The sequence below is a fragment of the Labrus bergylta genome, chromosome 1, assembly GCF_963930695.1.
Source record: "Labrus bergylta chromosome 1, fLabBer1.1, whole genome shotgun sequence".
NCBI classification, from domain to species: Eukaryota; Metazoa; Chordata; class Actinopteri; order Labriformes; family Labridae; genus Labrus; species Labrus bergylta.
The window spans coordinates 9451772-9471015 of NC_089195.1; positions in this window are offsets into that span (position 1 = coordinate 9451772).

Genomic DNA, 19244 nt, shown 5'->3' on the forward strand with positions numbered 1-19244 from the left:
AGGTTCTGCACACAAATTGGCTGTCTGATTATCTGAGAATATTTAACATTAGTTTAATTCATCAGGCTGGCCCATGTGATGACAGTTTACAATAATCTTCAATAGAAAGTGGCAGGAACACTTTTGTCTTAAAACATAAATTCATGAAGCTGATCATATTATTGGATTCATCATGTCTTATTATATATTTTGTTTTTCCTCTTAAATATTTATCCTGTCTTAAAAACAAACTTTAGAAGCTGAAGTTTAGCAGAACCTGAGGACAGATCTGATTACAGGTCTGAGGCAGAAACGTCACAGTAATATTCATTATACTTTACATTTAACTCCATGATTGTTTTTCTCTATTACAGAAGATGCCCTCAGATTCAGATCCATCAGCAACCCCTGACAACATGGAGGACTCGTCCCCTGAGCGTTTCCTGTCCTCTCTCGATGGAGTTCTTCTCTTCAGTTATTAACTCTTGAAAACAGCAGCACAAAATGCCAGACTGTTTGACAAGTCTGTGACTGAATAAATGGAAATAGAATCTCATGCGTATCTTGCTATGCTTATTGGCTTTAAATGTTTAATATTAAATTAGTTTGAAGGCCATTTATCTCAGACGAGACCAGCTGAGCTTGTCTGTTAGCTTTGCTGTTGTCTTAGCTGTTGTTGGTCAAGAAGAAATGAATGTCAGTTCAAGGCCTTTTCAAATGTGAACTATAAACTTAACTGCTAAATTATTTTACTGTGACCAACACTTTGTCTTGCTCCAGTTAATCAGAGACAGTCAATTCAGATTTTTAAAAAGTTTATTTAAACATTTTATGAAAAGAAATCTTCAATAAACAACCCATGGCTTCATTAACCATGTGGAAAATAAGAAAGGGAGACCATCAGGTCGAACTGCTGGGACATAGGAGAAAGTATAAAAAATAATTCAAAATCCAAACAAAAATCAAATAAAGTAAAGAGATCCTGGATGATTGTTTGACTGTTAAACTATGATGGAAAAGCAAATCCAACACAACCCTCCAGCATCTGGCCTTTCAAACACAGGGCAACATCATGTTAAGAAAAATAAATTAAATATTGACCAGGATCTCTGTGTTTTATCTGAGGATGACTATGGTAGCCTTCTCACTGTTCACTGTCACAAAGCACCAGACTCTGTCCACCTTCTTCAGACGTCGATCAGCTCCTCTGGGTGACGGCAGAGAGGACTCCTCATCTGGGAGAGCTGCTGGTGTAAGGTCATTTCTACCACAGTGGATGAGCAGGGCATCTGGCACAGCTCTTAGTCCAAGCACAGGTGAAAAAAGGAGGAGGTTCCTTCAAACTAAGCGACCCCAGCCTGACCTCTGTAACAGGTGTGCAGACGAAGGTTGAAATTAGTCATTTTTAGGTTCTGTTGATTGTAAAATGGAAAAGAAAACATCACCTTTGTATTTAACATTTAGCTGGTGTATGACTCAGTGTGATTTTTATTTTAGAAGACTGTATTGTTAACAATAGCTTGTTTTGACAATCCTCTTATGAAACTTAAAAACAATGACAGGATAGATAACTTTTAACAGATGAGTTTAACTTACACTTCACCTCTGTGGAAGATGTCAGACCTGCTGCTTTTATCTCTTCTTTGCCTAAATGAAAATACAAAAAACAATTGATTTACTGTTCACTTAAATATATTGGAAAATCAGACATGAATCACATTGCAAACTATCAGTTTCTAACAAAATACAACATATCTTACCACCTGTAGTCTACGGTCTGTGGTGCTAACCTAGCTTAAATATAGCTTAAATATAGAACGATTTCGTTAAAAACAGAGGACCCAGCAGCCCACGTATTTTCAATAATGATCAAAATAACAGGTTACCGTATTTTCCGCACTATAAGGCGCACCGGATTATAAGGCGCACCTTCAATGAATGGCCTATTTTAGAACTGTTTTCATATATAGGGCGCACCGGATTATAAGGCGCATAGAATAGAACGTGTTTACAACTGAACAAGGCTGGGAGATATTGTGAATATATAAATATAAATACGTATAAAATGTAACGTATAAAACTACAAAAACAAAAGTACATAAGACGATTTCCCCAAATAATAAATTATTTCTTTGACGTTTCTCTTAACTCTCAAAACGTAGTTTTATACGTAGTGCATTCACAATAACTCAACGTTGTTCAAACGTTAATGTGCATATTCACAATATCTCCCAGCCTTGTTCAGTTGTAAACACGTAAAAGAAACACAGTCTGATACCGCTAATTCAAACGTTAGTGCAGGGGTGCCCAAACAGTCGATCGCGATCGACAGGTAGATCGCTGACTGATTCTCAGTCGATCGCGAGATATTTTGTCAATATAAAATACAATTGTAAAATAGAAAAGTGATTTCAATTTCATCTCATTGCACTGTTTCCCACACACGATACCTGTGTTGGGAGCCCAAGTATACTTCCGACCTGTGTGTATTTAATTTTTCATTTATTCATGAAATTGCTGCGTGCATGAGAGAGCGAGCGAGAGAGAGAGCGCGCGCAAGAGAGAGTGCAGGCATGCGCAAGGACATGCAGGTAAAACCGGGGGGGTAAATGTTTTACCAAAAAGTCATATATAGAAACTATGCTACGAGTATTAAGCGCATTTGATGAAGCTGCAGCTACTTTTCTCTGCTCCTCTCTGCTGTCATGACTGTGAGCATCGCGGGGGACGAGACACACCAACAAACAGCGCAAACGCACACACACACACACACACACGCACACGCACACGCACACACACACACACACACACACACACACACTTGCACTGGAGCGCCAGCCACCACGCGAACCTTTTTACTTTTTACTTTTAGTGCTACAGCACACAGTTGATCCGTGATCCGTACGGACCGAGGTGGGAACACACCCGGTGACCCGGTCAAACAGTCGGTTGGACTTTACTCCGTTCACTCTCACCGTGTCTGCAGCTAATTTAACAAAAGCAAAATCATCTCACAGCAGCCTGCTGTAGTCTGTAGTCTGCATTATTTTTTACAGAACTCTCATTTATTATTTTCTGTTTGTTGTGTGAGTATTAAATGCGTTTGTAGGCTGTTGGTAAAGGCTATGGCTCACTATGTGGACTGGTAGATCTCGGCAGACTGGTAACTTTAAAAGTAGATCTTGGTTCAAAAAAGGTAGGGCACCCCTGCGTTAGTGCATAACTCAACATTGTTCAGTTACGTATAACACGTAAAGCTCACTTTTTCAGTTCATTCCCCGTCCACGAATCCCTCGAATTCTTCTTATTCAGTGTCCGAATTGAACAGTTGGGCGAGTACGGCATCCAACATGCCCGGCTCCCTCTCGTCATTATCCGAGTCAGTGTCGCTGAGCGCCGTGCACAACCAGTATGGATCACCCAATTAACCAATTGATCCATATATAAGGCGCTCCGGATTATAAGGCGCACTGTCGTTTTTTGAGAAAATTAAAGGCTTTTAAATGCGCCTTATAGTGCGGAAAATACGGTACTTGAAGGACTTGATGGCTACCTCCTAGTTGAAAGTCCTTGGTTTGATCTATTTGAAGTATAACATCACAAGATGAAAGGATGGATTTTAGCAAAGGATTTGGCAAGTTACAGTATGTGAGCTTTGTGAAAGTCCTTGGTTTGATCTATTTGCTTTCCTAGTAAGATAAAGCACAGAAGTTATGCACAATCCAGCAAGGCAGGGCGATGTATAACTTTGGTTAAACAAACACCTAAGCTACAATACTATGGATTAATTCTCCTGTTAATTCAATCAGTGTCTTAGTCAAACAGAATAGCAGGCTGTTACATCAAAGCTATAACCAACATTCTGAAGTATGACATCACAAGATGAAAGGATGGATTTTAGCAGAGGATTTGGCAAGTTACAGTATGTGAGCTTTGTGAAAGTCCTTGGTTTGATCTATTTGCTTTCCTCGTAAGATAAAGCACAGAAGTTATGCACAATTCAGCAAGGCAGGGCGATGTATAACTTTGGTTAAACAAACACCTAAGCTACAATACTATGGATTAATTCTTCTGTTAATTCAATCAGTGTCATAGTCAAACAGAATAGCAGGCTGTTACTTGGCAACATCAAAGATATAACTCAGAACTCGGAACACAGAAGTCGGAAGTCGGAAGTCGGAACTCAGAACTCGGAACTCAGAAGTCAGAACTCGGAAGTTTGAAGTCGGAAGTCGGAACTGAGAACTCAGAACTCAGAACTCAGAACTCAGAACTCGGAACTCGGAACTCGGAACACAGAAGTCGGAAGTCGGAACTTAGAACTCGGAACTCAGAACTCGGAACTCAGAAGTCAGAACTCGGAAGTTTGAAGTCGGAAGTCAGAAGTCGGAACTCAGAACTCGGAACTCGGAACTTAGAACTCGGAGCTCGGAGCTCGGAACTCGGAACTCAGAACTCGGAACTCAGAAGTCAGAACTTGGAAGTTTGAACTCGGAACTCGGAACTCGGAATTCGGAACTGAGAACTCAGAACTCAGAACTCAGAACTCGGAACTCGGAACTCGGAACTTAGAACTCGGAACTTAGAACTCAGAACTCAGAACTCGGAACTCGGAGCTCGGAGTTCGGAACTCGGAACTCAGAACTCGGAACTCAGAAGTCAGAACTTGGAAGTTTGAACTGGGAACTGGAAACTGGGAACTCAGAACTCGGAACTGAGAACTCGGAACTCGGAACTCGGAACTCGGAGCTTGGAACTCGGAACTCGGAACTCGGAACTCGGAGCTCGGAACTCAGAACTCGGAACTCAGAACTCGGAACACAGAAGTCGGAACTCGGAACTTGGAAGTCGGAACCTGGAACTCGGAACTCGGAACTAAGAACTCGGAAGTCAGAACTCAGAAGAACTCAGAAGTCGGAAGTCGGAACTCGGAACTCGGAACTCGGAACTCAGATGTCAGAACTCGGAAGTTTGAAGTCAGAACTCGGAACTCGGAACTCGGAAGTCGGAACTCGAAACTCGGAAGTCGGAGCTCGGAACTCGGAACTCGGAACTCGGAACTGAGAACTCGGAACTCAGAAGTCGGAAGTCGGAAGTCGGAAGTCGGAAGTCGGAACTTAGAATTCGGAACTCAGAAGTCAGAACTTGGAAGTTTGAAGTCGGAACTCTTCCGCGTGTCTTCCACGTTTATTTACCTCGGAAGTCAGAAATTCAGAGTTCCGAGGTTATTCCACGTTTATTTACCTCGGAAGTCAGAAATTCAGAGTTCCGAGGTTATTCCACGTTTATGTACCTCGGAAGTCAGAAATTCAGAGTTCCTAGGTTATGCCATGTTTTCTCCCAAAAAACATTTGGACGTTATGTCGTTTTCCATTTATCTCGGAAGTCAGAAATTCCGAGTTCCTAGGTTATGTCATGTTTTCTCCCAAAAAACATTTGGACGTTATGTCGTTTTCCATTTACCTCGGAAGTCGGAAATTCCGACTTCCAACTTTAGACCTCAAAAATCGGAACTCGGAAGTCAGAAGTCGAAAATTTAAGAGTTCCAACTTCCCAGGTATCTCGGACTTTGGAAGTCGGAAATTCCGAGTTCCGAGTTCCAACATCGGAAATTCCGACTTCCAAATTCCGACTTCTGACCTTGGAACGCGACGCTACGTAAGAGCTTCTTATCAATGCAATGCAGTTGCAAACAGGTTTCCAAAATTAGCTACTGTGTAGCAATTGCTCATGCTAATTGAGAAGCAGTAACTGCCTATTGTCAACAGGTGGCGCTGTGACTAATCAAAAAATGTCAATCATGGATGTGTTCAGGGCGGGCCCCGTATCATGCATGAGAAATCATAATATGATTGAACACTAGATGTCAGAGATATAAGCATTTACTTTTTTGGCAAGTTGCTAAAATGCGCATCAAACTTTGAACGCACACCATGCCCACGCCCACGCCCTTTGACGAAATAACGTGCAGAGCACAACGGGATATTAAGTTAAGCCAAGTTCAGAGAGCGTGGAGAGGAGGATTTGATGTTTGACTGTGTCAAAGGCAGCAGACAGGTCTAGAAGTAATAGAACTGAGGACTGACCCGCAGCTCTAGACAAGTGAGGGATTCTGTTACTGACCATAGTGCAGTTTCAGTAGAGTGGCCCCGCTTAAAGTCTGACTGATTTTGGTCAAACAGATAATTTGTGGAAAGGTACTCAGAGACTTGATTAAAGACTGTGCGCTCGAGTATTTTTGACAGAAAGGGCAGAAGTGAAACCAGTCTGTAGTTTTCAACTTGGGCTGGGTTGAGTTTGGGTTTTTTTAGCAGAGAGGTGACCCGAGCATGTGAGGATGTTCAATCAGTGGTGTTCCATCATCAGGGATATCTGAGAGTTACATGTCCATTTCCACAACACAATCCTCATGATGACATCCTGTGGGCAATAAATGATGGCAATGTATATTTTAATTGGAGCAGTAACCGTGATATCATGATATTCAAATAATAAGTTATTGCTCAATGGGAAGAGCATATTGAATTTCCAGGTTTTTTTACGATGAGGAAAGACCTTGAATCCTTGAAAAAAAAAAAGAAAACCGCCAGAGCCCAAGATACAGAGAAACTCTGCATGGCAAGGTGGTGTACATGACCCCTATGCCCCTGATCTGTCATTCAGCATCTTTGATTGTTGTCTGGTAGTAGACATCAAGAGGATCTGTGGTTGGGTCCTGCTACATGGACTCACAATGTTAAAAATTCTGCTGTCGATTTTCATTGTGGATGCACCGCTGATTTTTGCATCAGCTCATGGTTCTTGTCACTGTTACAGTTAATCTCTGCTATTTGGTCCCTCTTTCAGATTTTGTCCCTTCAGGGCAATCACTGGCGGTTTTCTTTTCTTTTCTTTTCATTCTTGAATTCCATTAAGGTAGTTGATTTCTGAAATGACCTGACCTTCAGGAATGTCTTTTGCCAATTCCAAAGCTGCTTCATGGTTGTGTATCTGAGCTGCCCTGAACAGAGATCTCCAGGAGTTAACACTTTTTGCTGAAACTTTGGTCTGATTAGTTATTGTCATCACTGGCAAACACTGTACGGGGGGCTCCAATTTGATTTTGAAAACTCAACGAATTATCCATAGTTAGGCGCGGAGCTGACCTGATTAACGGTTGGGCGTGATATAACGATTTGTCAAGAGGCTTAAAACCCGCCTCAGCTCCAGCTCTCAGCCTGTCGTTAGGTTGACTGAAAGTTAGGGTGAGACAGGATTTCCATCAGGGTGGCTGCTGAGGAGCCCCCAGAACCCTCTGCCGTAACAGATGGGTGACGTCACTCAGGCTTCGTCCATTAATATTTAGAGTCTATGGTATATGCTTAATGCTATAATAATAATAATAATAATAACTTTATTTATATAGCACCTTTTAAAAACACAGGTTTACAAAGTGCTTTGACAAACAGCAAGAACAAAGCAAACTAAACCAAACACAGAAAAACATTAACAACAGTAAGAATATAACAGATACAAAATACCAAAAATAATTAAAAACAATTCAACAGAAAAGAACCCAAAGTGCACAATACACAACCAGACATATATAACCCAACCATCATATATAACCCAACCATCATAAGAACCAACCTCCTTCAACTAGGAGGTAGCCATCAAGTCCTTCAAGTACCGTATTTTCCGCACTATAAGGCGCATTTAAAAGCCTTTAATTTTCTCAAAAAACGACAGTGCGCCTTATAATCCGGAGCGCCTTATATATGGATCAATTCGTTAATTGGGTGATCCATACTGGTTGTGCACGGCGCTCAGCGACACTGACTCGGATAATGACGAGAGGACCAAAGATTTAAAAAGATGTAAGAAACTAAGAGATAAAAGCAAATAAAAAGCAATGAGAAGGTAAGCGCAGTAAAAGAAATAAAAACAAGTGGTTAAAGGATAAAAAAAAAAAAAAAAAACTATAATATTAATAAAAATAAAAATTAACTATAAATACGAAACATAAATAGACAAAGTAAGTAAGATAAGAAATTACCAAATTAAAACACAAGAGGAGATTAAGATATGAGCATAAATACGAGATAAGACCATAAATAAAAGACAGTAAGAAGTAGAAGAAGATAAAAATAGTAAAAACCAGTAAGAGAAGACATTAAGAAGATGACATCACATAAAAGTATGTTTTAAGAAGGGATTTAAAAGAATTGAGGGAATCTGCAAGTCTTATCTCCTCAGGGAGGTTGTTCCAAAGTCGAGGGGCCCTGACTGAAAAGGCCCGGTCACCTTTAGTTTTAAGTCTCGACTTTGGAACGACCAGGAGGCTCCCACCCGAGGATCTAAGACTGCGGGCTGGCTCATATGGTGTCAGTAACTCTGTTATATAGCTTGGAGCCAGCCCCGTCCGTGCTTTAAAAGTAATGAGTAAAATCTTAAAATCGATTCTAAAACGTACAGGAAGCCAGTGTAATGAAGCTAAAATTGGAGTGATGTGATGTCGTCTGTTACAACCAGTAAGAAGCCTAGCTGCTGCATTTTGGACCAGCGGGAGGCGAGACAGTGACTTATTTGTGATTCCGGAAAAGAGGGAGTTACAGTAGTCAAGTCGGGAGAAGATGAGGGTGTGGATGATCTTTTCAAGGTCTCGTTGGGTTAGGATTGTTTTAATTTTGGAGATGGTGCGTAGATGGAAGAAGCTTGATCGGACAACTGTTTTGATATGGGATTCAAAGGTGAGATTGCAATCGAATGTTACTCCTAGATTTCTGGCGGTGGGTTGGACATTGGTGAATAAGGGACCGAGGCTGCTCTTTGAGATATGAGTGGTGTTTGGCGGGTTGAATACTATGATTTCAGATTTAGAATTGTTCAGTTGGAGAAAGTTTTGCGCCATCCAGCAGTTAATGTCGTTTAGGCAGTTTCTGACAGCAGCTAGGCTCCTAGGGTCCTCAGGTCTCAAAGGAAGGTATGCAGGTTGTTAAACAATCCAAATCAGTATGTCAGGCATTCAGCAAGTTATTGTTGTTAAGGCTGTACTGATGTGCACAGGCTAGTGGTGCAGCAAATCAAAGCTTGGGCAATTAGTTGAAGTTTTATGATAATCCTTTTATCATGTACAATAACAATACAGTATGTTGAGGGTAAAGTTAGCACAGTCAATATGTATTATTTGTTTACCTTGTTCATAAATGTATGCCTATTTACATGTTACAGACTGAGAGAAATGTAAACCACAGTCAATTTCCATGTATGTGTACACATACTTTGCCTAAAACATATTCTGATACCCTCCAAAAGATAGCTTTGCTTCCATTTTCCGGGTCAATCACAGATCTCTAGCGAGCTAGCTAGCTTGCAGGCTCACTAATTTCCTTACATGCTCGAACAGAAGTACTGGTTGAAGCAGAAAGGGCATGTGCTGGATGCTGGGTAGTGGTGGGCTTCAAAGAAGATTAACTTTTTTACAGTGGAAGTACTGTGAGTAGTGCGAACTATAAAATGCCTGTATGAGTGAGTGAAGTATTTTTTTTTTTTCATTTGGTTTATTTTTTTTTTCATTGTTTTATAAAACATAGTAAACATTTATTTGAAATATACAAAATATACTCCTCCAGAGTATACTGTTACAAATTACATTTGATCTTGTTCAAGCCCTGTCACATTCCATTACAAGCTGCAATGAGATGGTAAACGTGAGAGATTTCTGCCAGTCATTGTTCTGATTTATGGCTCATAATATTGTTTCACAATGATAAAAGTATGGGCATATTATACACTTCCTGAATACTTAAGAGGCTTGTGAGTATTCCAGTTTCTGTGTTTTGTGTCCCTGATGTTCCTAGATGTCACAGGGCTAAATGAAAAAGTATATTTTAGGCGGAAATTGGGGAAAATGTGTGTTTTTTACAATTTCAAGAGCTACAGTTACTTCAATGTATGACATAAAGATCCACGATTGGTCTCGAATGGAAGCCAGGAATGTCCCCGTTAAAATGATACCAAACACAATAGTATTTAACATTGAGAAATGTCCTAAACAATAGCTTAAACCAGGATATGCACCAGCGTCTAAAATGCATTTCAGTTTGGGGGGGCGGGGTCTCTTCATGAGCTGATTACTGTGACTCAGCTACCACTCAGGAAAGTCTATCATAGCAAAAAATAATCTACAGACATGGACATTTTCAAAAATCATCACTAAGTTTTGTCACCTTGAGTGGTACCGGAATCTGGTCTGGCCCATGGACTATATGTTGAACATGTCTAGAACACACTGACACTGAGTTTTCGTCAAATGGATGAGTGCCCTCGGACAAGATCCTTCAAATAGGTATTGAAAAATTGTATTATTTTTAAATTGAAGTGTAAATAGCGGGCTTCCTGTACGTTTAAACGAGGAAAGCAAATAGATCAAACCAAGGACTTTCACAAAGCTCACATACTGTAACTTGCCAAATCCTCTGCTAAAATCCATCCTTTCATCTTGTCATGTCATACTTCAGAATGTTGGTTATATCTTTGATGTTGCCAAGTAACAGCTTGCTATCCATAGTATTGTAGCTTAGGTGTTTGTTCAACCAAAGTTATACATCGCCCTGCCTTGCTGGATTGTGCATAACTTCTGTGCTTTATCTTACTAGGAAAGCAAATAGATCAAACCAAGGACTTTCACAAAGCTCACATACTGTAAGTTGCCAAATCCTCTGCTAAAATCCACCCTTTCATCTTGTCATGTCATACTTCAGAATGTTGGTTATATCTTTGATGTTGCCAAGTAACAGCTTGCTATCCATAGTATTGTAGCTTAGGTGTTTGTTCAACCAAAGTTATACATCGCCCTGCCTTGCTGGATTGTGCATAACTTCTGTGCTTTATCTTACTAGGAAAGCAAATAGATCAAACCAAGGACTTTCACATAGCTCACATACTGTAACTTGCCAAATCCTCTGCTAAAATCCATCCTTTCATCTTGTCATGTCATACTTCAGAATGTTGGTTATATCTTTGATGTTGCCAAGTAACAGCCTGCTATTCTGTTTGACTATGACACTGATAGACTTAATCCATAGTATTGTAGCTTAGGTGTTTGTTTAACCAAAGTTATACATCGCCCTGCCTTGCTGGATTGTGCATAACTTCTGTGCTTTATCTTACTAGGAAAGGAAATAGATCAAACCAAGGACTTTCACAAAGCTCACATACTGTAACTTGTTGAATCCTCTGCTAAAATCCATCCTTTCATCTTGTGATGTCATACTTCAGAATGTTGGTTATATCTTTGATGTTGCCAAGTAACAGCCTGCTCTTCTGTTTGACTATGACACTGATAGAATTAATCCATAGTATTGTAGCTTAAGTGTTTGTTTAACCAAAGTTATACATCGCCCTGCCTTGCTGGATTGTGCATAACTTCTGTGCTTTATCTTACTAGGAAAGCAAATAGATCAAAGCAAGGACTTTCAACTAGGAGGTAGCCATCAAGTCCTATGTGAGTCCAACTGTCATTGGTTAGGCTGACATCATTTTTCTTACCAAACCATGATCTTTTCCTTAGCTAACACAGAAGTTTTTTTTATTGGTCTCATTTATTCCTAAGCGTGAAAGCTTGTTGGCACCAGGCACTTAAGAGCAATTTTCCAGCAATGAGTATTGGCAAATTCAAGAGAAGCCTCCAACTTGAAGAACATGTCCTTACCTTAAGACCTATATGTAATGCTGATGATTTGAGTTATGTAGCAAATGCTACAAGTTTTGAAGAAATATAAAATTGTGCAATACAAAGCTCACATACTGTAACTTGCCAAATCCTCACTGCCTTGCTGGATTGTGCATAACTTCTGTGCTTTATCTTACTAGGAAAGGAAATAGATCAAACCAAGGACTTTGACAAAGCTCACATACTGTAACTTGCCAAATCCTCTGCTAAAATCCATCCTTTCATCTTGTGATGTCATATTTCAGAATGTTGGTTATATCTTTGATGTTGCCAAGTAACAGCCTGCTATTCTGTTTGACTATGACACTGATAGAATTAATCCATAGTATTGTAGCTTAGGTGTTTGTTTAACCAAAGTTATACATCGCCCTGCCTTGCTGGATTGTGCATAACTTTTGTGCTTTATCTTACTAGGAAAGCAAATAGATCAAACCAAGGACTTTCACAAAGCTCACAAACTGTAACTTGCCAAATCCTCTGCTAAAATCCATCCTTTCATCTTGTCATGTCATACTTCAGAATGTTGGTTCTATCTTTGATGTAACAGCCTGCTATTCTGTTTGACTAAGACACTGATTGAATTAACAGGAGAATTAATCCATTGTATTGTAGCTTAGGTGTTTGTTTAACCAAAGTTATACATCGCCCTGCCTTGCTGGATTGTGCATAACTTCTGTGCTTTATCATACTAGGAAAGCAAATAGATCAAAGGAAGGACTTTCAACTAGGAGGTAGCCATCAAGTCCTATGTGAGTCCAACTATCATTGGTTAGGCTGACATAATTTTTCTTACCAAACCATGATCTTTTTCTTAGCTAACACAGAAGTTTTGTTCATTGGTCTCGTTTATTCCGAAGCGTGAGAGCTTGTTGGCACCAGGCAGTTAAGAGCAATTTTCCAGCAATGAGTATTGGCAAATTCAAGAGAAGCCTCCAACTTGAAGAACATGTCCTTACCTTAAGACCTATATGTAATGCTGATGATTTGAGTTATGTAGCAAATGCTACAAGTTTTGAAGAAATACTAAAATTGTGCTTTCACAAAGCTCACATACTGTAACTTGCCAAATCCTCTGCTAAAATCCATCCTTTCATCTTGTGATTTCATACTTCAGAATGTTGGTTATATCTTTGATGTTGCCAAGTAACAGCCTGCTATTGTGTTTGACTATGACACTGATTGATTTAACAAGAGAATTAATCCATAGTATTGTAGCTTAGGTGTTTGTTTAACCAAAGTTATACATCGCCCTGCCTTGCTGGATTGTGCATAACTTCTGTGCTTTATCTTACTAGGAAAGCAAAAAGATCAAACCAAGGACTTTCACAAAGCTCACATACTGTAACTTGCTAAATCCTCTGCTAAAATCCATCCTTTCATCTTGTGATGTCATACTTCAGAATGTTGGTTATATCTTTGATGTTGCCAAGTAACAGCCTGCTATTCTGTTTGACTATGACACTGATAGAATTAATCCATAGTATTGTAGCTAAGGTGTTTGTTTAACCAAAGTTATACATCGCCCTGCCTTGCTGGATTGTGCATAACTTCTGTGCTTTATCTTACCAGGAAAGCAAATAGATCAAACCAAGGACTTTCAACTAGGAGATAGCCATCAAGTCCTATGTGAGTCCAACTGTCATTGGTTAGGCTGACATCATTTTTCTTACCAAACCATGATCTTTTCCTTAGCTAACACAGAAGTTGTTTTCATTGGTCTCATTTATTCCTAAGCGTGAAAGCTTGTTGGCACCAGGCACTTAAGAGCAATTTTCCAGCAATGAGTATTGGCAAATTCAAGAGAAGCCTCCAACTTGAAGAACATGTCCTTACCTTAAGACCTATATGTAATGCTGATGATTTGAGTTATGTAGCAAATGCTACAAGTTTTGAAGAAATACTAAAATTGTGCTTTCACAAAGCACACATACTGTAAATTGCCAAATCCTCTGCTAAAATCCATCCTTTCATCTTGTGATTGTGATGTCATACTTCAGAATGTTGGTTATATCTTTGATGTTGCCAAGTAACAGCCTGCTATTCTGTTTGACTATGACACTGATTGATTTAACAGGAGAATTAATCCATAGTATTGAAGCTTTGGTGTTTGTTTAACCAAAGTTATACATCGCCCTGCCTTGCTGGATTGTGCATAACTTCTGTGCTTTATCTTACTAGGAAAGCAAAAAGATCAAACCAAGGACTTTCACAAAGCTCACATACTGTAACTTGCCAATTCCTCTGCTAAAATCCATCCTTTCATCTTGTGACGTCATACTTCAGAATGTTGGTTATATCTTTGATTTTGCCAAGTAACAGCCTGCTATTCTGTTTGACTATGACACTGATTGAATTAACAGGAGAATTAGTCCATAGTGTTGTAGCTTAGGTGTTTGTTTAACCAAAGTTATACATCGCCCTGCCTTGCTGGATTGTGCATAACTTCTGTGCTTTATCTTACTAGGAAAGCAAATAGATCAAAGCAAGGACTTTCAACTAGGAGGTAGCCATCAAGTCCTATGTGAGTCCAACTGTCATTGGTTAGGCTGACATCATGTTTCTTACCAAACCATGATCTTTTCCTTAGCTAACACAGAAGTTTTTTTCATTGGTCTCGTTTATTCCTAAGCGTGAGAGCTTGTTGGCACCAGGCACTTAAGAGCAATTTTCCAGCAATGAGTACTGGCAAATTGAACACTGTTTTGCTGATTTCTTTGTTGTTGCCACAATAGGCCTGGATTTCTTGGAACTCTGTTGAGGAACAAAAATGATGCTGTCCATTGTTATTCATTAAACTTTGGTATGAGACTCTAAAATGGTAGCCTTCTATTGAAGACTGGTCTGAAGAAGTACTAGTACTAGTGCTACTCAGTAGCAAGAGTGAAGCAATACCCTGACACACCAAGGAGACTGTGGGCCGTCGGTGAGCGGTCTTCGCCCTAGTTTTTGCGGTGTGTCAGGCTCTTTCACTATACGTCGGCCTTAGTTGGCCTTTTTTTGGCCGACTCTACATGTTGAATCGGTGTGAGCCATCGCAGTTGAGGGTAGTAATCTCTCTGATTGGCTGTTCAGCTAAGCAAAACAGGAGAGCCAGTGCACGAGAAGAAATATGGAAGCGCCTCTTCTATTCTTGTTCCACTAATAAAAGACCAAGGGCTGACAACGCCAGTGCCACTTTCTACTTTTTATCAGACATTAGTCTTGATTAGAAGTACCTATATTACGAGTGTTGAGCGACAGCGGTAAGAAAATTATCTTTTCGTATCACAACAGAGGTTAATTTATTCGCGTTCTGTCTCGTCCTTTCCCTGTTTCCCCTTTTTGGAATGACGATTACAGACTACCGGCGCCTGCTGGCATGGAGAGTCATTGGCTGTCAGCTATAGACTTTGTGGTGTTTTCTAGTGAAACTTTTTGGCAGAGACAAAAGGCGTCGTGCGCTGACGCCACAGGTGGCCTTCGTCATCACTAGTTTTTAGCTGTCTGCTTGGTGTGTCAGGGCCTTTACTCATTCAGTCCTATGGTCTTTGATCTTTGGGGGATGGGAATGATGGTTGAGGTGTTGAAGTAGGCGGGCACAAGGCATGTCTCCAATTAAGTGTTGAAAGTATCTTCTCTTTGCAGTCAAAATGCAGTTGAAGTCAAAATAGTAAGGATTGTTTAAGTCAGTTATTAGATAAGTAAGAAAATTCCAATGATCTGATGGTAAAGACATACTCATTGTTTCTGATGAGCAAAAGATTAGTTGTTTACTTGTCTGTACAGTGAGAATTAGACCACTAGAAATACCTTCTCACTTCATACAATAGGCTATTTAAACAAGGAAACAATCAATGCTGCCCTGCAGTCAGAAGATGGTTTGAACACAAAGAACAACTGCAGCCAGATGAGTAGGATTCTCATTTCTTATATTGGTCTCATGAAATCTCTTATGAGGTCTCTTATTTGTTGTTTTGATGATTTTATCAAATCTGTCTCGTTTCTCTTATAGATAACTTGTCTCTTTTTTGTGTGTCCTCTTTGCTCCTAAGGGTCCATTAGGAGTGATAAATAAGAAACAAACCAGAATAATACAAACAAAACATATATTATTTTGTATTATTATATAAAGAATATCTATTTTTGTTCATCTTGTTTCGCTCATTAGAATTTTAAGCTATGGTTTGGTTCATTCAATTTTAAGTGTTGGATCAAGAAATGCATGGCCATGTGGGCTTCTCTAAGTAGCAGAAATGGAAATGTCAACATTGCTGATAACAACCCCACTCTTTCCCCCTGTTTTTCTCAGTATAGTATCTCTATCTCCAAGGGAAAAATTAGAACTTTGGGATTGCATCATAAAGAAACTCCTCTGATAAGCCTCTAATGGACATGAGAACATCTTGTTCGTGCAAAGATCAATTTCCAGATATGATAATGTCTTTTTGTACGTCCTGGGAACAATACTGTGGCTTTGAAATCAGACTCTGAGTATGTGAGAACGCAGGAGAGTCATGGTTCTTTGATATCACTTTATGCAATGTATTTTTAACACTGAGGACCTCAGTGACGTATTTCAAAACCCTCTAATTTTGTTGGCTTTAGTGTATATTGGGCAGTTTATCAACTCTGTGATATAATCATTCCTCTCTATCGCTCGCTCTTTCTCTCTCTGTGCTGGTTAAAGCAAAGACCCTCATGCAGAGCCAAGCCTGTGAGTTTTACTCTGACAACCCCTTAACGCTGCAGTTTATTTATAAGGTTTCATCTGAGCATATCAGCCTTCTCATCAAATATTCATTTGAGGGAAGATTGCCTACTTTGTCTCGCCTGAACCCCCCTCCTTCATCCCTTTATCATCATTTCACCCCTTATTTTCTTTATCTGTGTGTCCTCACCTGAATCAGTGTCTGCATAAAATATGAAATAAAAAAACAACTAAAAACTAAATCAGTTCAAACCACCTCTTTCCAGGGTGCACAAAAACATTAAGGCACCTTCTGGGGACATGTGACACTATACTTTTTCATTTCTTTACTGAATATTATCTACAGTTAAGCACTACCAGCCTGTGCTAGCGTACCTTGTTCAGTGTACATTCTCCGTATCTCTTAATGTGCGTATGTTATTTGTCACCTGTATCATTGCTCCCCAGTGTGCATAACTTCAGGCATCTATCCAAGCTCATTATTGGTTATCTGTCAGCTCCACTTTCCAGCCTGCAGCAGTGCTAAACTTCCTTGTAAACCCCTGTGGGAGATAAACACCATCAATACTGAGAGATTTAACCGTCCTGAGGCATATAATATATTCAAATACCTCTCCACTGCCTTCCTTCTGTCTTCTTCTATTTCTCCCTTGAGTTTTTATTTTTAACGTCTCTACCATAGATTTGCTTCTTTTTCCTTTTCAGATGCTTCGCTTCTTCTCTCTTTGATTCCTTTTACCTCACCAGGTCTCCTTTGTGTCCTCCCTTGCCTTTCATTTTTTGTCAATTTCTACTCCAGCAGTTGATAGATGTTTTCTCTTTTCCACCCATCACTCTTCTGAGGGGGGGCATAATAATCCCTCATCCACCTCCCTGTCTTTAAGGACACTTGGGCAAACTGTTAATCCAAAACAGGCATTTTTTTTATTTTTTTTCCTGGAAAAAAGACATAGGACTTGCCCAAACCTTTGTATACTCATTCATAGACCCCAGATGATCAATCCCAATGTCTTTTGTGATTTTCTGATGTCTTCTTCCATGTTGACAATTTGGTTGTTTGTGGTTTTGATAGAAATATCTTAACAAGCGTTTAACATATCATTAAATGTTTTTCAGACATTCTACCATCCTCAGAATGAATTGTGAACACTCTTGCTTTCACTTGATCCATTAGTGCTATTAACATTATAGTTTAATTTGTTTTATGACTACTTTTACATTTCTAAACTCCCATCAGCCTTTTTAAATAGTTTTTTATTATACATTCAAATGTAAGCATGTACTGTATGTGAGCATGTTAGCATCAATCTCAAAGCAAAGCTGACCCTTTAATTACAACATTACAGAGCTTCTGAAAGTTGAGACTGCCAATCTGAGAGTCCTTCAAAGGATATAAACATATTTATTGAGAGAAGATTCAGCTTGTGTTTCTTGTGGGTTTCACATTTTGTGTTTAGTCTTCATATGGACAATCTGACATCCCCACTGAGAATTTTTTTCCACAAGTTATCATATTTCTTGGTAGCCTCATATAACATGAACTAAAACAAAATTCAATAGAATTTATGCTGAAACATTAGACACTTTGCAACCCTTTCATTTAATTTAAAGTAAGCCTGAACACATTTATAGCTGACAATGACATGAAAATAAGGTTTTCAAAATGTTCTCAGATAAGAAAATATATTTATTTTAAAGCCACTCAGTTACACCTTTTCTGCAGACCTTGATGATGTCCCAGAAAAGCTCAAAGTCTTACATGTCAGCGTTAAAAATAGAAGCTTCTGATGAGAAACAAAGCTGTGAAAATCATGAAGTTTATCTTATAAATCAGATTATGGCCTCCTCTGTCTGCATCGAGCTTAAAGTGTGTATTTATGGATATTTTATTCAAATTATGGCTTTTTTTAAAATCAAGACCTTGGTGATGCATTTTCTGAAATATGAGTAAGTCATCCGTTAAATCTACTCGACCATCTCAAGGACGTCGAGCCGACAGTGTATTGATCCGCAGGTTTTACATATCCTCATCAAGCCCAAGCTGCTGAAGACCTGAGCCAAGGTGAGACCATCTATCAGAGGCAGAACAGCAGAGATACACTTCCTATGTCCCCCATCTGTATGTCTGTCTGTCTGTCCTGCTATGTCACTTCTCCTCCGCTTATTCTTCCGCTGATTAGGTAGGCTACTTAAGTATCCACATTAACAGTAGGCCTAAAATGTTGCAGGCACAGATTAACACAGTAGTCCTATTATTATTTGATTTAAGTTAAGCATTAACGCAAAAGAAGGATTTTAATGTACTTTATTGAGGCTGAGCTCAATGCAACCACTACTGAAATTATTTGTTTGTTGGATTTATCAGTTGATACTTTTTTACATTCACTGATTTATGGTTTGAGTTTTAAATAATGTAACAAACATCAAAATTATTTGACAAATCCAGTATGTTGTTTATTTTGCATGAAAAATTGCTTGAATATTTTTCAAAGAATAGTGTCCGGTTCGTTTGCTGTCAGTTGACTTGCTAACTATTAGACTATGTACTGTTGGGTAGCTTCATTTAAAAAAAAAAAAAAAAGCATATTTGTAATTCTTTTGTGTATTTTGTTCACAAAATTATTTATTTATGAAGTAATCTGAAGTTTTCGGATAATTTTAATGCAAAATTACAACAAGACCCTCAGTAAATGCCAAATTGCATGAGAAACAGATTAAGTACTTTTTGAAGGATTTTTACCTACAGTAGCCTACTTGAGTAGCCTAAAGGTACTTAGTTACTTTACTTGTCTCTCGTTTGTCTTTTTTAGCTCCACACCTTCATTAGCTGACAGACACCTTCATTAGCTGAGTTTGTGAACAGAC